Here is a 21,915-nt window from a genome sequence, read left to right as displayed (position 1 = left end):
TTTTCTTCTGTTTTTGGCTGTCATCAAATATTTTCTTTTTCATATCTGTTGATCTTGAGCCAATCAGCAAATAGGAGAATTGAGTTTCTGCACTGTTTTTTGAATAGTGGTCTGCTTGCGGTGGTAGTTTGGTAATGGCAGAGCCATTCGGTCTGTTTCAAATATTGAGCAATTAAAGTCAGAGCAATAAAAACGTTTAAGACCTTTCCCTTGCTGGCTAATATGTCGTTCAGCTCTGCACGACTCTTTTCGCAGTGAGCGATGGTTGTTTGTAGCGCGCTCAAGTTCCGTTAAGCTTCATAGTGTACGATTAAGCCGGCGCTTTACATATGTCATGGTCAAACGTTTGTGATTGGGTAAAATCAGATCCAATCTTTAAAACTTCAACAGAATCTGCACCTCCAACAAGCAATAGTTTCTCAATTGCCAAGGGTCCAGACCCTCTGGACTTTGATAAAAACCAGGAATTGCTTTATATCAGGCACTAAACACCCATTTTATTGGCTTGACATCCAGAGACATTGAGACATACCTTGCCATCAATCTTTATGTCTTGATCTGCACTTGATCCTATGACCAACAGTCTGGCCGCTGGTCACCTTGTATAACATTATTATTGATGTCTCTTTTGGCGGCGAAATCGCCAACAACAGGCGTTCGTGCAGGATGAGGCTCCCCGTTAGTTGTGCCAATGCTAGCTTGCAAATCCGACCTCTGTTGTCCTGTGAAGGACTGTTTGAGAATGCTACTGCTATCGTTCAACGCAACTCCAGTTCGTGTCTTCTTTGAGCCCTTTTGAAGTCAACATCACAGCTGGCATCGTTTTTCTTAGCTTTTCCTCTCTCATCTGAAAACCTTAGATCCACAAAGTGATATGTATATATTTTTTCCCCATCAACAAAAATGCTATGAGCTGCAAGCCGTGAAGAGATCAGAGGACGGTACTGACGGCAAGGGAAAGCCGGAAAAAAGTCCCAGTAAGTGTCCTGCGCTTGAGAAAGGTTCTGATATGCAGCGGGGGAAATTCTAAAAGTGCTTGTAATGCCTACAGGTACATACAGACCCACATAAACCACCGCCTTGAACACATGCATAGCATGAAAAAGTATTTGTCTCTTTACAGATTTCTTCTTGCACTTAAATCCTTCAGATCATGGGACACATTTTATGTAAGACAAAGATTTCACTTATAAAGGGAAAAGTCCATTTAAGCTTCTCTTTCTCCATGTAAAAAAAAAAGTAATCACCCCCAAACTCGACAATTTTGCAATAACTGCAATTAGGCCATTGTGATAATCTTTTACATTACTTTTGAAAAAATCTTGGCCCATCGTTCTTTGCAGAAATGTACTTAACAAAATTAGGGGGCATGCCACAGCGTTACTTTGACAAGGCCACTCCAAATCCCTGTGGGGTTTTATTTTCCTATTCTTTTTCTTTTTTGTTGGTGGAGCTTAATTGTCCCACTGTATGACCCAAGTAAGCCTCAGTTTAAGGTCATGAACTGCCTCTTTTGCTATTTTCAACTAGAGAGCACTCTTTATGGTTCCCTCAACTACAACAAGTCAACCAGGATTGTCAGGATTTAGAACAGAGATAGGTCTTTGGCAGTAGTGGCACGGCTTCATTCTTACTTACATCTCTCTTTCTTTCCAATTCTCTTTGCTTTCCATCTAATGATTATTTCTCCATGTGGCGGTCCTGCATTCGCCTGGCCATGGTCCTACGCTAAGCTGTAGTGTAAATGTTGCATGGTGTTTTGGTTACCGTGGTGAAGCCTGGTACCATTTAGCACTTGAAGAGCCATATTTCAAAGTGCTTCGCGTGCTTCAGGGAGAGACATATTACAGAAAACTCATTTAGCCATATTTCTTAATTACAAATGACTCAATCTGCGTAAGAGTTTTTTAGTCAACCTAAAGCTTTTAATTACTAACCAAATAAGTGTTCTTTTGTCTCTTGTTTATATTCTATCAATCATTTAGTGAGTGTACATGTCACTTTTTGCCAGTGTGTATTTGAGTCTCAGCCTCCACACCCCCTCTTGCCATCAGACTTCAGAGCAGAGGTAGATTCTCTAAAGGGCATGACTCCCGAAACCACAGCACCGTCAGAGGAGAAAACCACAGATGCAGATGTTCAGACAGAACAGAGCAAAGAAAATGTTCCTCTTCCACTCTGTCTCTCTCTCTCTCTCTGCTCCCTTTCTTTCTTAAAGATGGGGCTCATTAAATAGAAGGAAGACTGCTCAGGTCCAAAACCAGAGAGAGTCATGCCCCTCGAGAGCGCTCTGCCGCTAACCGGAGCGTTGGCACGGCGCAGCGTGGAAAACAAGTGAACTGAATGCAACCGCCGAGTCAAAGCACGGCGTTTCAAGGCACAACGTTACCAGGTATTCTGCGGGTTCCTCAACAATAAGTGAGCTATAGCAACAGCGGACGTATTTCACACAACAGTGGTGAAATACTGCGGAGATTTATCACCACTGGAGTAAGTCATGAAAGAAAGAAAGAACTGCACTGGCAGCTTGGAGGCTGTTAGGTCCGCAGTGGAGGGTAAAGTCACCACTTTGATGTCAAATGAGATATTTCTAAGATCTTCAACTTCCAATAAAACTTACGACTCCCTCAGAATGTGGTAAATATTTGACATATTTTATGTTAGTAACAAAGATATTTCTTGTTGAGGGGAACTCTATCTGGTCTTAATTAGCACCGAGCACCTTTAACATTTGTGTGGCATTATTTTAGGTACAGCCAGTTGAAAAATAAAAAGTGACTAATAATAATAATAAAAAACAACCTTCACAAACACAGGAGGAAAATATTCCTGCTCACCGTGGCTGCTGCTAGCTAGCAGCATTGAATTAGCTTCCACATGGGCGCTAAGCTAAAAAAATATTTTAGGAATATTTGATTAAAATCCAGAGTTTAAAATCTAAACCTAATAATTTGACACTGACTGAACACTCTTTAAAAACTTGTTCGCGATAATTGAAACCATGTTGCTGTGCCTGGGGTTTTCATGTACAAATCAAATGTTTTGGAAGTAAAACCACTCTGATAGGTGGGGTGAAGAGAATCAAATGTTAGCTAGCTTGAACAGTGACAAAAACAGTACTTAGCTAAAAGCATCATTCTACACAAATACAGCATTGCAATGCTACTAAGCAAGTCCCCTCCAAACGTCCCCACAAACATCTATTCATGGCTCATTTATAGTGGTTATCAGTCCCCGACTTTTTGTTGCCCATAAAAATAAGCTTTTTAAAATCTAAAATGCTTTAAGGCATTACAGCCCATTTGATCACTCAACTATTCAGCTATATTTAGGTAAGAAAATGTATTTATAGATGTGTTTTTTAAAATGTTATCTTGTTTAAATGTTAGAGTTTGTTCTCCCCATCTTTAAAAAAAAAAAAAGCTAAATTGACATCATAGTTACGTGACGTCAACCGAGCCTTAAACGGGCTTTGGGTTAATGTGATAAATCAAATCAAAATCAAATCAAATTTTATTTGTATAGCACATTTCAGCAGCAAGGCATTCCAAAGTGCTTATGGAAATGTGCTTATAAATGGAAATGTTACCATTTAAGAATGTCAAATGCAATGTGTTTGTGTTCAACAAAGTCTTTCTTGCGTTATATTGTTGCATTGAAATCTAAAAACCCTTATATACTTGCATGCACACCGTCACTGACTCTCCTGATCCTTCCTTCTGTTTCACAAGAGTTTGAATAGGCCGTGGTTTCTTCAGCTAACTCTTACCGGTATCAGTTTTATTTGATACCACAGGAACCTGCGTTATAGCCGTTGCCATGAGAGCAAATATAAACCCCTTACATCATTTATTTGAATAGGTTGCATTAACATGAAGGAGAAGGAGACATAACAGAATGGCGTGGTACTAGCGTCGACCACAGCAAAGACACACAGCAGTATTTTGGTGGAAGTTGATGCTTCGGGGTAAAGGCTCGTGGTTTGTATCGGTCCACCTCTCTGTAATTTGTGAGTTTCAAACCAAGTGGAAACGCAAACAGATGCAATCTTTTGTTGTTGTTTTTTCCCCCTTTGACAATTTCAGCGTCACTCCAGTTATTGTTTCTGATGCCGCTTACCAACACACGTCCCGGGGAAGCCAGTCTGCTGCGTGTGGGTAGCTCAGGTCGGATCATGGGGTCTTTGCGGTGTGTGAAAGTGGAAACCAGAGCCAGAACGAAAGCCGAGGGTGTGAGTGCTGAAAGAGAGAAAAGAACATGTGGTTCAGAGGGTGTTTATTGGCAGTACAGAGCTAAATGAAGTCTTAAACAGGTATCCTGCCTCTTATGTAAACTGTTTTTCCCCCTGAAAATGAAAAACCAACCCCTTCACCTTTACACCAAGCTGTTTTTTGTTTTTTTTTTATTACATTTATGGACATGCAGCTATTTAGTATCCAGATGTCAATAACACATTTCAAGAATTCAAAACATATTTGGAAAGCTAACACAAATTTAGCTAACTTAAAGTTACGGATAAGGACATGGAAACATTTCTCCCCACTGATATTGTACGTAGGTGAGTCAAATCAGGGGCAGATGATGAGAAAACAGTTACTCAGCATTCTGACGGTTTTTTCCTGCTCAAGCCTCAGACATTTAGCTGTTCGCATGTTCCAGACTGTTAAAGTGGGACATACCACCATGGTAAGAGCCGCAGAGCTACTGGAGGCCTTTTAGAACTAGCAGCTTCTACTGTAAGTCTGGCAAGTTATTTAAAGAGACAGACAAAATTTAGAATCGGCCCCCTGAAAATAGTCGAGGAACGGAGGACGTTCAAAACAACTGCCTCCGTTTTCCAGGCCTGGCTGTCCGAGGAAGTTCATCCTGAGAGCAGACTGCAAGATGCTGAAAGAGGTGTGCTGGAAGGGAAGCATTTGGTGCTAAAAACAACATACCACAGAGAACGTAGACAAAGACCAGGACTAATGCTACCAGGAATGAGAGTTTTTAAGCAAATGAGCGTAAAAATGAATCAACTGGACAACAGAACCAAATGCAACGTTCCAACTAAAGGACGCCATCCCAACTGGAAATCATGAAGGAGAAAGTGTAATGGTCTGCAGCATCATATAATCTATCACGGCTGCTACTGTGTCATAGAGGGCGCTTTAGGGATGAGAGACCATTAAAAAATGAAATGCTAAAGAAGAATTTGACGATGGCTCCAAACCATACCAGTAGAATCCAACAAAGACTGACTGAGAATGAAGACGTACAAAGTCCTGGACAGAGTCAATATCCAAACTTCAGTTGTGTTGACATACAAACATCTCACAGCTGAAAGTGGCATCGGAGACCGGTAGACGTCTACAAGGTGTATTTGAGTTAAAAAGAGGATTTTAGAGCGTAGGGTGTTATAAGTGTTTCCTTAGAACTTTGGCTTGTTGAGGAAATAAAATAAGTTTGCCCATGAATATTTTGCTAAGGTTTTGAAATTGATTCACTTTCTTTCATGATACAAAGTTACACATGTTTATGTAAATGTTTCTTATTAAAGAATGAAGTATTAAAGTGTTATAATTTTTTAAGAAGTTTGTATGTTCTGAGTATTGACGTCAATGTGACAATTGTGACTCATTTTGTTGCCACTGAAATGCATTCTGGCAAACAACATCAAATTGATAGCGATAAGATATGGTATTGCTCCAAAACAGTAATAATTGGAGTATGAATGAAGCATTTTTATTAGTGTCATTTTTATCACTGCCTGTTTTCAGAAGAAAAGAGAGAATTTTGCTGGTCTTCCAGCCAAGAATTTCTAAATGTGCCGCATTTTGTTCCATTTGTTGGCCAGACCAAACCGTGGGTGGATGGCGTTTGAGTCTGCTTAATTTTTTTCCCACAAACTGTTTCATTTTGGCTTCATTTTTGAATCCATAAGTAACGTTTGGCGGACCTTCAGTGTATTTTTTATTTATTTATTTTTTTTTAAGAATTTCAGAACCTGGTAACAACCAGATCATTTACGGGTTGAAGCCCAAGCATTAAAATACTTGGCTGTGTTCCATAAGCTTGGAGCCTTAACAGTGTAAGCATGCCTTGTTTGCAATTCAAATTTGAAATTTACAAATACTTTCCTTATCCCAAAGAGAAAATAAATGCTGCCGTAACTCGTATCGTCCAGAGAGGCCTCTGACTAAAAGATTGTTGCTGAATGACATAACTGTCACGACATGCTGACAGCTAAACATCCAGGCAGCAGAGACATTTCCCGGGTAACACCATCAGTTGTTGGCAAGCACTGCTAATCCACCTCATTTGCTCTTTAAATCTGTCTGGCTGTAAGGGAGTTTCTACGTTATGTCAGGTTCTCTGCTGAAATCTGTAGCAAAACCTCAAAAGATGTGCAAACCGTGGAAGTAAAGGGTGGGTGGAGTCTGGTAGGCAACTTAGCTGCAACACAAAAATGGGAAAAACAGGGGTCAGATGTTGGTATTGCATTATATTTTGTCTAAAAACATATTAAAAAAATATAATTTGTATATGATTTTGTGACTTATTTTAAGAACATGTAAAACTTTCAGGTCACTGAAACATCTTGAAAATACACATACAAAAAAAAAATCGTCTTTATTTCATATCTGAAAGCTAGCTGACTGCAGAATGTTTCTGATCTTGGTGAATTTGATCTCTCGTCAGTCAACATGTTTGTACGTAATTGTCACAGCTACTTCAGATTCCCCTTTTTCTCCGTAATCCTCTACATTACCCTTCACTTCGCAAATCTGACAAAGTCAAGAAAACAACGGCGCTGTTGCCGCCGATGCTTCCCTTCTCTGACAGATGTCAACTCCTCGCTGCGTGCGGTTGGATTACTCGACTCAAGCCGAAGCACCCGCCCTGACCCGATGGGGATCGGTTCCTCCCAGATAACATCAGAGCTGACAGTTACCACAGGCCGTTTGGTTTCCTCTGCAAGCAGAGGATCAGGTTTACCTGCGGACGTGCCGTCTCACCTCTCCCTGTTTGGTTAGTGGGGCCAAGTGCGAGTACATGGAATGTGTAGTGTGAACACACGTGGCTTGGTCATGAACGATCCCGTGCCTTGGGAAATCATTCACAGCTAGTGATTTTACTCCAATTTTGTCACATTAATGTTGTAGGTTTAGTGTGTTTTAATAGGATTCTAACACATAATGGCTGAGATGACTGTCAGTTTCCTGCATGAGAGAATTTTGGCTTTCTTCTTTCAAATCTTAAACCTCAAAGATTTGTTTTTTACAGCATTGAACTGTAAGAAGTGTTTAGCTCCATCCATCTTCCCATCAAATAGTCCCTCTGCAGTCTCTGCCATCTATTGCTGCAGTGATGGTGTGTTGAAGGTGTTCTTAGGGTTTCGCCTGCTGCCTGAAAGGTTCAGTTTTGGTCTCATCTGACCAGAGAACATTCTCCCGTATCTTATCTCTGTCTCCTAACTGAAAACTGAAAGCAAGACCTCTGATCTTTCAACAATCGCTTTCGTCTTGTCACTCTTCCATAAAGACCAGATTTGTGGTGTCCTTTGATAGACTCTCCATTCTGAGCTGTGGGACACTGCAACTACACTCCATAAGCTCCTTGACCATATCTGATTAATGCTCTTGTTGAACGGCCTGTGAGTTTAGCTGTTCTCTGACAGACCTCTGAGGCATTTCATAGAACAGCTACATTCCTACTGAGACAGAATTTTGGACAAGTGGACCCTATATGAATTGGGTCGCCTGGTAAAAACCAGCGCCTGGTTCTACAATTTGCTTCATTCAGAGGGTCTGATTTTACCCAATTGGTAACGTTTGGCCGTGTCGACTGTGAAGGAAGCTGCGCTTCAAAGTTAACCAGAAATTGCGTAAGCTATAAACAATCATTCTCCGTTGCAGAGAAGAGCAGAGCCAAACGAGACGTTTGTTAATGAAAGTGGCTACGACATCTGTTCCAGCAGTGAAATATATTAAGCGTTCATCATTTTCTGTCTTTAAATGTTCAGTATTTGGAACCGTGGCCATCATGGACTGAATGGTTTTGCTCACTTCCTCCGCTGCCATTACCAAAATACAACCCTATATAGGCTGACTACAATTCAAAAGCAGTAACGTTGTTGTTCAAAATGCCTTCTGGTTGCTGATTGGCCAAATTCAGCTGGAGAAATCAAGCTCAATGTGAGAAATCCCAGGTGGAACACTGAAGGGAGATGAGAATCAAACTGAATTGTGTAGGAAGGGACTACTAATTGGGTGAATATTTAAGTCCATCAGTTGATCCAGTGATATCAGAGTAAAGAGAGACGAATACAAACATACACCATACTTTTCACACTTTCATTGCTGTATTGGTTGTAATATGACAAAATGTAAAGCAGTTCCTGGGGAGTAGAAACTGTAATTTCACAAGAGCACAAACTAAACTCCAACGCAACAAAGTCTGGAAGACGAAAGAAAAAAACTGCAGTGTTGCATCGAGTAGAAACATTTTGTTGTAGTCATGGCGACTGTTGCAGTCAGCCAAAGAAATTTCAACAGCAGATTTTACCATCATTTCCATAAAGATGACAACTATTTATCTTGCTCCTCTTTCAGCAGCCAAATGATATGCATCTGATCGGTTTCACACGAGGACGTAAAAGTCCCAGAAACCTCAGCTGAGCCGCCGAGCGCCGCGTACTAATCCTCAGGTGGATGAGCTATTGATGAGTTTTCCGCAGATAATTACAGAGGGAGAGATTGCTCTACAGGTAACAGTCGACGCATAGAAAAGCGATGTTTCTCTGAAACGGCATAAATTTACCCCGATGCAGAGTTAGAACATTTCACCTTTGCAGCACAGTAAATTTCCAGCTCCCTTTAATTAAAGGCCATGCTACTGACAGTTTCTAGCAGATGTTTTTTCAGTCAGCGCAACCTGCCGTCCATCACTGGCAAAGCCGCACGTCAGTCTTCACCTTAGCTTTGCAGTCAGCCAACACAAACACTGATCCACTGTGTCTGGGAATTGGGAAGTAATTATTAAACAGATGTGTCACCGTCTAACAGCCAGGATACAAACCGCAGCGTTTCTCTTGCTCCCATGCACACTTTGTGACCTCTCTCCTTAGAATCTCTGGGAATCAAACCACGGGGGCAATTTCTGATTAACACTCGTTGGTCTGGTTCAGTTTTGTTTTCAATGGATACGTTTTATCCCCCCCAAAAAAAGATTTTTTTTGTGGTTCTTGGCGCTGTGACGATTGCCATTTGAAGAGTCTTTCTGCTTCTGCTGGTTGATTCATTACAAGTGGAAAGTGTTCAGTCCATCTGTTCACACCTGCCAATTACAGTGGACCCCCAGAACGCCCACTAGTAGCTACAATCCACAAATAACTGAGGCACCCTCTAAAAAGATGCTTGTAACTGTCTATTTTAAAAGTTTAAACACCAAATTTACCTTAATATACATCAACTTGCATAGTGGAAACCATCTTAGCGCTACATCTATTGTGTTCCCTATTTCCTCAAGCCAAGCCAAGGAAAATAAATGGTGCTTCTGGATTGCAACTGCAAGCCAACTGCGGGTCAAATAGGATTGCACCTGTAGGTATGTCAGCTTCCCAAGCTCACTGCTGGCTAAAAAAATAACTAAAAGCTGACTGGTACTTCATAAACAATTTCAGTCACCTGGATATATTGTTATTTTTGACATTCGTAAAACTAGTAAAACAGTGTCTTGTAGCACCGTGTCAACTTTTTTTCAAATTTTGTCATGATAACTGCAAACCTTATTGTACTTTACTTGGTGTAAAAGACCAACGCAAACAAGTGCATGACACATAGGAAAGACTGTGTGGTCTTCAGAACATCTCCTGCTAAAATATGGAAAAATAAATGTGAAAATGTTGCTTTGAATTTGCACTCAGGCTCTGACTGGTATGAGCTGACAAAACCCAAAAACCCCAATTGCTTTAAGAAATCATTTAATTAGCAATTAGAGTCCACGTATGTGTAATTTAACCTCTTCTGTGATGACCTCAGCGGTTTCGTAGGGAACGTCGGTGATCAAACGGCATAAGTGAAGACTGAGGACCAAATCAGACAAGGCCAGGAACGACGTCTTAAAGCGGGTTGTGACGACTCCCGTCTCCTCCTGATCAACTATCATTGTCTCTCAGGTAAAGTGTGTGTGGAGCACCTGGGCCAAGGCTCCCAGCCCATTTAAACCTGGCGGCTCCTCACACCAAATGGCTGCTCATGCTTTCCTCTTAACAAGCAGTCCTTGTATTTTGTTGGGTTTGTTGTTTTGGTTATATTTAATTGGATTGTTTTGCTGGATTTAATGAGGTCTTGTGTTGATTTCTGGTTTTCTTTTCTGTTTGGGTTGGTTTTATGCCATACTTTAATATTTTTGTTTGATTTTTAAAGTTTAAAACTTATGTCAACTTAACATACATACAAAATTTGCCTTAAAAAAATTGGCGTATCTTCATTTTTTGTTTCTTGTTTTACAGCCACCCGGAAATTGTTGGTTGAATTAAAGGCATCTAAAATGTCACTGAGATGCTAAAAGATTTGTTTGGCACAGTCTCAACATCATTTCAGACACAGTGACACGGCGCTAGGTTATGAACAATATCCCAAGGTTTGAACATCTCAAACGGTACTGTTCTATCCATTATGTGAAAATGACACAACTGCACAGTTGTTTTCTGGTGCAGCTGAAGAGTTACCCTACTAATATGTGGCTGTACACCTAAACTAATTGGCCAGAGAGGGAGAACATTTATCGGAGAAGGATCCAAAAAGTCTCTAGGTAACTCTAGAGGAGTTGCAGAGATTTACAACTCCTGTGGGAGAATGTGATCAAACAACTGCAACTCATTGACTTTTCAAATCTGTCCAGACGAAAGTCATTGGCTGGAGGGACGTCATTTAAAAAATCCTGTTTACAGCTTTTTGGCCTGCTGACAAAATGTCATCTGGGGAAAACCTACACTACACACCGCGCTGAACACACCATACCTACGGTAAAACGTGTTGGTGTTGGCGTCACACAGTGGGCAAGTTTTACTTCTTGATACTTAGAAAGTGGCTCACTTTCCAGTGACCCTAAACGCAGCCAGAACTCCACCAGAACGGTTAAGATCACGAGTGTGCTCGAACTGGGTCCTCGAGTGTCAGTAGGCTGTAACTGTTAAGAGCTGTGCTCTAGCACACCAAAATAATTTCATCACAAGCAGGAGACGACTGCATACTCGGGACATGACAAAACTAAGTGCTTGAATAGAAGGCGGCTGGACTTCTTTTGTTCATAGTTCCACCTCTCATCCAAAAGACACTAAAACAAGTTGACACAACAAACTGGTAAGGTCATTAGACTCACTTCTTGGCTGATTAGAACACTTTGGCCCCTTCTTCATTGTCAAGACTCTCTAGGTGAAAGGCTGGTTTGGTTTCAGCCAAGTTGTCCGTGTCTGATTGGCAATGTGTTCCTCTTGGTGGGCATTCATATGGGCAGGAATGTGAGCATATGCGTGTGTACCCTAGGGCTTCTGACAGAGAAGCTGGCCTCCAAAACAATGTCGGTACACTTGTTTGTTGTGGCTTGCCCCGTCCAGTTGACACTGTGTGGGCTATCCCGCAAGTACTGCTTCGTTCGTACAGTGACATAAATCCACTGGCCCATCAGCGAATTCAGTTTGTTGCCAATCTAATTACTTGGACGTAATACCTAGTTTGGCCTGGCTTATGGCCCCCCTTGAGGCGGTTCCAAAAAAACGGGCAGGAATCATACAGGATCTGCAACTGGAGACAAATTTGGCAAGGACCGACCGAAGAAGAACCAATTAAAGCCATCCCAGTGGAGAAGGGGCTATGAATCATGGGTGGTAGACAGTGAGAATTAAGACGTTTGATTGAGGTGCGTTAGTCCAAGCACAATTTTAAAAAGCTGCAGGACCCTGGCTCTTGTGAACTGAAGTTTGACACCCCTTGTTCAAGTCAGTGCATAGTTAACACCGTCAATGTTCACACCCAAATCCATATCAGAAACTGTAAAAAAAATGAAATAATTTTTAAAAAAAACAGACATTCTCCATCCAATTCTGAGTGAGATTAAGGTATTTAGCAAAGAAGATTGAGGAAAACAAAATCACCTGGAAGAGGCACACCCCAAACGACTTGCAGCTATAACTCAAGTGAAATGTGGTTCTGCAACGTATCGAATACAAATGCATGACTCAATCCTTAAATCAGTTTTTCACAGTTACGCACAACTCCATGTTGATCTATTACATAACCCTCTGCCCCCCACCAAAAAAACCCCAACAAAAAACACATTGACGTTTGTAGTGACAAAATGAAGTCAAAATGGTCAGTAGTAATGAATACTTGCAAGGCAATATACAGTATATATATCATAACGTGTCAGGTAACTATGTTCACTGATGAGATGACCATTAGTGCAAAGCACAAAGTGTTTTTCCCCTCCAGATTTAAAGGAGTTAACTTGAAGTAGTGACACCATAGGGACTGAGGTACCATAAAAAAACAAGCAACTGTTCACACCTTCATACACCATGCACACTTGCGTCATCCCTTCATTAATGAAAAGCAGTAGCAGCAGCATTTGGAAAGGAGACTACGGTCTTCAGCGTTCAAACTCCAGCCCATGCAGGTGAAAATTTGCCAGTAAAAGATATGAGAGCTCGTTAAGTTTAACAGGGCAACAACCCCCTACCCTGGGTCCCACCCTGAGGTTCAGGTTTTACTGACTTATTACTGACAACGTCAGCCTGTTTGTCTGCTGTGAGTGAGTCAGGCACACGCATCATAAACGTAATGACGATAGATGGTCAGTAGTGCCAGAGGATTACCGGTTGCAGATATTAAAGCATACACGATGGTGCCAGCAGGTTAGCGCAAAGGTTTGTGGTCATTAGACACACATGGCTCACTCTCTCCCATTCACTGCAGTTGTTAACTAAAATAAAACTGTGGGGGACAAACTGCTATAGAAGAATGAGGAACCCTACTACCCAGTAGGCTCAAAATGAGAATTTTCAGAGGTGAAACATGCAATCCTGCAGGAAGCAGAAAGTACTTCACTTGCAGAAATTTTGCCGACCAAAGGAAACAATTCAGTCCACAATAATGTTGGGATGTCAGGCATGTATTCGTGATTAAAACACTCTAAACTTTAGCTTTTGCATTCACCTGCCACCAGAAGAGCATTGAGAAAAAAGGCCAAACTTAATGGATCCGTGGCAAAATATTACGCCTTCTTTTTAGGTTTTTTTTTTTTTTATGTCTGGTGTCCCAGCATTTCAGGCCAGTACATATTCCAGCTTGTCTCCTGGAGGTGCATGTAATGAGAGGGGCAGAAAGGGTGAAAGCCCCCAAAAATCCAGTGCCAAAGTACAATGTCACTTGGACGGCATGCAGCAATAAACGTTGCATCTACCTCTAGCCTGGTCATCACCTTTCTACGCAGTTCTGCTCAATTCTCATCTTCCGTCAGTGCTCAGTCTGGGATTTCTCCCATTGAGCTTGATTTCTTTAGTTGAATTTCAACCCGGCCAATAAGCAAACAGAAGGAGCAGTTGTGAAGGACAATGTCAATTTTCTGCACAGTTTTAGAATTTTGGTCCACATACAGGAGTGCAACTATCTACTTCTAGAGGTGTAAGCTGACACACGCGTTGCATATGGCTCATTCCCACTTTTTGTGCCACCGTCTGTCGTGGTTGTAGATTGGCAATGGCAGCAGAGGAAGTGAAAGAAGCCATTCAGTCTGCTTTGGCCAAGCTTCCAAATACTGAGTGATTAAAGGTAGAGAAAGAGGAATGTTTAAAACATTTTATGACTGGCAAAGATGTTGTGGCGCTAATCCACACAGGGTTCTTTACTGGGCACACAATTTCAAGTAAGCTTTATCGAGCTTGCACATCAGGTACATAACAGACAAACATTAGCTATTGGGTAAAATCAAATTTAAGACTTCAACAGAGACCTCACCTCAATAAATAAGGGTCCAGACTTTCCATAAGAAGCAAAACGTAGAACTGGCTGGTTTTTACCAGGCTAATCTACCACAGGCGGTAAAATCACTGATATCTACTTGCTAACCAAAATGTCAACACAGACAAACCTTTATTCAGCTGCAAGTTGACAAAACAGACAAGTAAATAAGCACTTCAGAATGTATCCAGGAAGATTAATTAAGGCGAAAGTAAGTTCATTAATGTTTTCAAAGTTAGCAAAAACACTAAAGCGCTCAACAAAAAACTTGCTCCGCTGTTGGCGCATTAGCGGAAGCGTGCCCACATCCGAACATTTATTTTTTCATTTAAAAGCACAACCTGTCAACGTATTTCATTTCAAAGTTCGTGAAAACTTTGAACGTCTTAGTTTCCAGACTGAACCAGTGATTTATGGTCAGTCTTTTCCAGGGCAGCTAAAAAAAAAGGTGTATCAAATCAAAAAAATGATTCATTTATAATCTCCTGGATGGTCTGCAACAGCAGCTGTAATGAGTTTTAAGAAATGGCATGGAGTAAAAACTATAAGCACTGTAAGAATACAGTATTTTATTGCTCAGAGCTATCAAAACAACAAGAACATTCACTAACACCACTAAAATAGGGCGTAGTTCTTTATTTTAAATGAACAATTTAGGATTGCCTATTTATATTTTTCTGCTTGTTTCTTTGTGTAACTATCATATCATTAAAACATATTTGGATTTTTCTCTTTACATGTTCCCCACATTTTGATTTATAGACAAAAAGTCACGATAATATAAAAATATTATTGGCAGAAACTATTTAACAGTCTATACCCAACAGGGCTTTCACTTTTAACAATGTCAATCTAAAGAAAAATGAATCAATGGAACCAACGTGAATTATGTGTCACTCCTTAAAATGCCCCAAAGGTTTTATTGCATTTAAAACAACTGGGTTATTACTTTAAAAAAAAAGAGAAAAATCTGAGTTCCTTTAATTGATGAAAATGAGGGACCACAACATGTTCCTAAGTTTGAGTTATTTCAGCTCATTTCTGTTATTAAGATGTACTGCTAGATTTTACAGTGTGGCAACCCTAAATTTCACACAGCAAGTATCGGGGGAGCGCGCAACTGGCACGCAGACTCCGGGAATTCAGTGTTCTTTTTTGCACCATAAGCGGTCTCCAAAGACGCTTCGTAGAGTTTGGCTGTACATCCAACTGGCCCCACAACCGCACGCCATGTGTCGCCACGCCAACATCCAGAATGTTCACCTCTGAGATTGCCTGGGACCGGTCACCAACGCAGCTAATGCAACAATCAATATGCATACTGTAAAAAAAAAAAAAGAGAGAAAATTATGCACAAACTGCCATAAACGTTGTCAGGGAGGAAGCTTACTGAACGCTTGTCCACATTTGAGTTTCGACTGGACTGCACTACATCTTCATAATGGAGGAAAAATACGACTAGATGGCGTCCATATTGTGTTGCGTTTATAATGTTGTTCAACGTGGAACCTCAGTTGACATCGTGGAGTCGGCTGGTAGATCTCAACAAAAGAAATACGTGACGCTTGATGGAATAAAATATAAAACCAATTGAGAAACAGAGTCATTGGTATCAGTCTGGATGTCAGTCATTTCTACTGCTTTGGACCCCCAAGAGCCAACATCCACAAATGGAGAAAAAAAAAAACATGGAACAGTGCTGAAGTTTCCCACGAGTCAGCCAACCAACATTACTATTGAAGAATATTAACGACTGATCCACGAAATCATAAAACAACCCAGAACATCTAAAACACTACGTGTCTCACTGGCCTGCAGTGTTCATGATTCAACAATAAAGAAATAAGACCACTGCTGACCAAGAACAACACCAATGCCCATTTCACATTTGCCAAAAACATGCTTATTGTTTCCAAGAATTTCAAGAAAATATTCTGTGCCTAATGATGGCGATTGTTTGGAAGTTGTGGTTTCTGTTGCTGAAAAAGGACGTAGCAATATTCAAGCATGGAGGTGGTAGTGTGATGGACTGGTACTGCTTTGCTGCTTAAGAACCTGGACAACTTGTCATTTATGAGGGAGTCATGATGTCTTCTACTCGAAAGCCCTCAGGTGTAGCTGAAATAAAACGATTCTGCAAATAACGGGCAACGATTCCTACACAGTAGCTGTGTTTCCACTGAACACTAAATTGCTCAATTTGACATATAAAAAATACATTTGCTTACAGGAAACACGTCAATTTTGAACAAAGTCATTTGACAAAAAGATTTGGCGCTTGGATGAGGTGTTTTTTTTTTTTTTGTTGTTTTTTTTTGTCGTTTCAAAATTGATCCATTTCTCAAAACCGCAATGGAAACACGAGACATGACCGAATGCTGCCACTGGCATAAACTACAAAGCAGAAGAAGACAGGAAGTAGTTTGAGAATCATGGACTGGAGTATTTTTTAATGCCTTATTGTGTGAACAAACGTCTTCAGAAGCGTTTGTTATTTTAACACTGAAATTGTGTTGTTTTGACATTAGTGGAATATTGATGAAGTTTCACACATATTCATAACGGAAGCGCAGCTAGTGACAGATGACACTCATTGCCTGAATGCAGTTTTTGCTCGGATGATATGGTTCACAATAACATTTCCCTTTGAATTGAATGATGGAATGAAAAACCAATAATCATTGGATCAAAAGAGACATTTTGATCAGGAATTACTTCTGTTGACCTCTTGATATACAATCGTTTTATTTACTGAATGCCCTCTGAGAATTCCCAAAAGAAAAGGAACTATACATTAGGAGCCAAGATGAGGAGAAACTTTTTTCCAGTTGTCTTTCCACCGTTTGTTTTTAGTTCCTGTCTCTTTCCTGCTCATTTGTTCGTACAGTTCTGTATCTCTATCCGTGGCCTACATTTTATATGTTTGCTGAACTAAACTGCTGCCCTAAAAGTTAATAAACCCTTTTTTATTCCCTACTTGTAACAGCTGGAAACCTTAATATGCCAGATAAGTATTCTGGCATATTAAAGTTGCTAAATTGTGTGAAGACCTTTTTCTTTGTTATTTCTTTAGTTTTTTCCTTTAGTAGCAACACAATATCTCCGCTGTGCATGCCTGTGTGTCAACAGACTCTTGCATCTATTGTCCAGATAGTATCTTGTACGACATCCAGCCAACAAGGCAGTCTGGCTCAAACGCAACCCAGGGACAGATTTATACCGAGGAGATTTGGACGATTACCCACCATGAAAATTCTCAGTGACTGAGATTGGAAAATCATACCAGCCAATACATCAACTGCAGCAGTCAGTGTTGCAATTAAGAAAATCACTTTGACTTGTAATATAAGAGTAATCTTCATCTAATACTACAAGAAGAAATGTCCAGATTTTAAGTTTTTCTCTTTCTAAGCGTTTTACTCGGAAGACAGTGATTAGCCATCAGGATCAATTCATCAAAGTCAAGAGTAAGAGCCATGGACTGAGCGTTTGGTTTGCAACCTTTGGACAAAAGCCCAGACAGTTGCCTGCAGAAAGATTTCTTTCTGAATGATTGCAGCAGCAATATGTCTTAACGAAAAAAAAAAGTACATCCCTCTGCAGGAGGAATTTTGCGTGACAATGGGAATCTATCTCTCAATGTTACGGTTTACAGAAGCTGGATTTGGGTTGCAGCTTATGAGCCAAAACTGTCAAAAATTAACAGCAATAATTTAGATTATTTATTCGGTCATAAGAGGGAAAAAGTGGTGGTTCATTTTTCAGTCATATTTCCACCATGGTAGTCATTAGTTTGTAATTGGCACAGTTTCAAACTAAAATTTTCATTAGGAAGTTAAATATTTAGATAAGACACAAAATATGTAACTTCAAACTAAATATTTAGCTAGCAAGCTACACAGGCTAAAAATTTAGTCAGCAAACTAAATATTTAGCAAGTAAGCTAAATAAGCTTCACATTTAGCTAGCAAGCTAAATATTTGGCCAGTGAGCTAAATAGGCTAAATATTTAGCTGCCAACTAACTATTTAGTTAGCAAGCAATTTTGTTTTTACCTTGGAGCTATTTATTCAGCTCACTAACTAAAAAGTTTAGTTTGAAAAAATTTGGGCTTCTTCATCTTTCCACCATGTTTATTCATTTATAAATGTCACTTTCAACCTAACTTTTTAATTAGCAAACTAAATATTTAGCCAGAAAACTAAATACTTAAATCTAAGGGGGCGTGCTGTGGTGGCGCAGGGGGTTAGCACTAGGGGTTGAACCAATTAGTCGACTAGTCGACTCTAGGACGTCTCGCGAGTTTTTACATTTCATGTCGACTAGTCGCAGTCATGTGATTGCCAGTGGTGACAGCCTGTGCTGATCTGACAGCACAGTATACGTCACAAGACACAAGAAAAATAAGTTAATACATTAGTTTAAATGATATGCAGATGGATGCATATTTGTGGTTTTACAGTGTTTTTAAAAGGAGATGGAGTTGCAGCTGCAGTCCACTACAAAACACGAGCCGTCTAAAACTCGCCCCCTTCCCGCTAAGGATGTCACTTAGCCGGTTCGCGAGTGTCTTTGTCACGACGATCTAACTAATACATTATGATGTTATGTTGCTGATTAAATAAAGATCTGTGGTAATGACAGCTGCTGATTACCATTACGAGAAAGCGGGCAAGCCTTCATCCGGCTCATGTTGATGCCCTTGTTTTCCTACATGTCAACCAAGAAAAAACCCCAACAACTCTTAGCGAAGAGAATATTGACAGCGAGTGAACTTTATTTACCCCCTCCCCCCCTCCGGCCCCCCTGCCACCTCTTTTTATTGTTTTTACATGCCATCTAAAAGTTGTGCGTTTCCTTTTGAATGTTGGTTTCCCAGCAACTTATTATTTATCATAAACTATCCCGATGTTTTGTTGTTTCACTTGTTGCTGTTCTGTGTAAATGCCGTATTTTTCCGTGAAAACGGGTAATAAAGCCTGTACGTTACTCCAAAGCTTTGCGTCTTGCATTGCTATGACGTCACAACGACTAGTGAACTCGGCATCGACTCAACTTTTATCATGTTGACGTTGACTAGAAAATATCTTAAATCGTTCAATCTGCTGAGTCAGCAGAGCTTCCTGCCGCGCATCGGGCGGAGGAGAAGCAGGTGGTTTCGTTGAATTCAGCTGTAACCAAACGGGATCCGTTCATAACAAGTTTGGCTTGTGATGTTCCAAAAGCACCATGTAGTCAGTGTGATAATTTGACTCCTATAGTAACTATCCAGAGATCATCAGCATCAGCCGGTGTTTAGAAAAAAAAAAGTCAGACCCGACTTTGTGCAACAAACTTTTCCCCGCTGCTCACGAAGAATCTCCATATTAGACTTAGTAAAAGCAGGAGAAGGGGAGAGTGTGTGTGTGTGTGTGTGTGTGTGTGTGGGGGGGGGGGGGGGGGGGTCAATATCTGCCGTGAAAATAGCTAATAAAGCCTCCAAGTAGTTGTGAAGGGTTTTTGCGCTTACGTCACTATGACGTCACCGCGACTAGTCGACATCGACTCGACTATTATCATGATGTAGTCGACCTTAAAAAATATGTAGTCGTTCAACCCCTAGTTAGCACGCCCCACATTTGGAGGCCTTAGACCCGCGGACGTCGCGGGTTCGACTCCCGGTCCCGACGACCTTTGCCGCATGTCCTCCTTCAAAAATGGCGCCGGCTCAGCTGGCTGCCTGCAGCCTGTCGTGTGTGTGTGTTAATCTGTGTATAAAAAATTCTTGCTGTAACTGCGAAATAATTTTCCTGCTGGGATGAATAAAGTAATTCTTAAGCAAAAGTATTTAGTTAGAAAGTATTCTGGAATATTTGGGAGGTATTTTGTGTGATTTTAATGAGAAATCTTGCAGTGAAGTTGTAGAGGTGGATATAAACATCCTTTGCTTGAACACATCTAGGAGAAATTTTCAATCTAGCATCTAAAAGTGGCAAGATTGATAGAAGTGCATTCACATGTTCTGACCCTAAGGCTGCAAAAGTAACCATAGATTTGGTCCCGAGTCCTAATCCTACCAAGTATCTTAGACTTTCCAATTCTACCTCTAGCTAAGGCGATGTCTGCCTGAGATCATTCTGCTGTCCTCCTGAAGGGCACGAGGTAGCTCTCTTACCAAATGGCAATTACTGTATAAAAGGTTTAAAGGTATTATTACTGCAGATGCTTACGAATCCCTTTAAAAATCACAGCATGAGTATGTTTCCCATTGTGTGAAACTGCCCAACGAACATTTGGAGCTTGGCTTCAATCCACTGCCTCCTTTGGAAAATAGACCTTGGTCTCAGCGCTCTCTCTTGCCCAACATTTTCTAAAATCTCCCAATTTTCTGGGTCCTCTTCTGCCGTCCAGGTCTTTTCTGCCCGTCTTTAAGGAGGCAGACTGTCTCCTCTGCTCACTGGTCCGGGTCCAGCTGGCGTCGAGTTAAACGGCAGCAGCGCAGCCTCCATCCAGGATGGCGCTAACTGATCCCAGATGACCCGAGCGGCCTCCCTGGACGCCTGGTTGCACAACCGAGTCTTCTAGTCTCTTCTTCTTGTGTTGTATTCTATTCGCTTACGCCGCCACTGGTTGCCACAGGGATAATCTTAACTCAAACCCATCCCCCCTACCGTTGGAGTCTTGATGCTAAACCCATTTGTGCACACACGCGGAAATATGTGTTTAATAATGAGGCCTAAGCTGTGCCACACACTGCAGCTCATAACCCCTGATCTTTTTACAGGGCACCCTATGGCTCCTGTCAGGCTCAGAGGGCAGTTTACAGTACGTGGGAAAATGCAGCTTTGGGAAAAGACCCAGCACATTCATCGCTCCACAATTTGAACTGTACATTAATGCTAAGAATGGGGGAACGTTTACAGCATTATGTTTCTGCCAAGTAAGGTAAAATATGCAATTTTATTAAGCTAAACAACAACAGGCAGGCCCTTGCAGGATGATTTATCCAGGAATAATCATGTAATATATGAAAAATGGGTTTAGCACCACTAAAGCAGCTTTAAATCTCAAACCTTTCCTTTTGTTATTGTCGTTCTAAGGTGTTTGACGGTGAATCATGCAACGCAAAAGCAAAACCTTGTCAGCGTTATGTTGACATGAGTTCCTGCACATGAGTTCGGGTGGTTTGGAAATCATTTTTGAAACTTAAAAACAAGAAAGTAGAAGGATTTTCTTCTAGTCAACAGTGGTGCTGCAAGTGTTCCCCAGGGATCTAATCCTGGACCTGTTTTTTTGTTTGTGTTTATCAATATCTTTTACAGAGATCTGTGAGAAGAAAGTAATATTATTCCAAAGATTCAAAAGTTATGCTTTCAAACCAGAAAAACGTTTTGTCCTACAGTTTTCTTGGCACCATTGTTGCTGCACTGTCTTCAGCCTTTCACACTCTACCAACTTCCTTCTAAATAATGTAAATAAAGGTTACTAATGCCACACAATTTTTGCAAAGAAGGAAGACTTGGATGACATTATACATTTTTGTGCTCATCTGGTAAAACTGTGGATTTTTTACTCAGTGTTCTAAGAATCTCTTACCAGCATCTGCCTTCTTCTGAACCAGATGTTCAAGCCTACGCTGATGATACTGATGTATTATGTTGAATCTACACCTTGTGAAGCATTTTGTTACCAAAACTCAACTTATCTGGTTCTCCTAGTCAAATTTATAACAATTTTCATTCTGAAACTAATCTATCCAATCACCAGCAGATATCAAATGATCTCTTCAAGTCTCATAACCAAGAACTGCTTTAGGAAATGATGGGTGAAAGATTGATTCTTTAGCATCAAATACTGTCTTTTAACTTTTATGTCTATGTAGAATAATACTGTTATTTTATTTGCAGGCCTCTTCACAACCCTTACATGACAC

At 40.7% G+C, this 21,915-nt stretch overlaps 1 long non-coding RNA gene across 1 annotated transcript in view; it reads right to left on the bottom strand.

Annotated features, from left to right (window-relative positions):
* LOC114151701 (uncharacterized) overlaps positions 1-21,915 on the bottom strand; it is a 69,248-nt gene that overhangs the window by 25,051 nt on the left and 22,282 nt on the right. The window contains exon 2 of the long non-coding RNA XR_003596988.1: positions 4,120-4,238. This is a non-coding gene — a long non-coding RNA (uncharacterized LOC114151701). The remainder of the gene's footprint in view (positions 1-4,119; positions 4,239-21,915) is intronic.

The sequence above is a fragment of the Xiphophorus couchianus genome, chromosome 10 (genome assembly GCF_001444195.1).
Source record: "Xiphophorus couchianus chromosome 10, X_couchianus-1.0, whole genome shotgun sequence".
Classification (NCBI taxonomy): Eukaryota; Metazoa; Chordata; class Actinopteri; order Cyprinodontiformes; family Poeciliidae; genus Xiphophorus; species Xiphophorus couchianus.
Note: the sequence above shows the minus strand (reverse complement) of the source record. Positions and strands in the feature narration are given on the sequence as shown.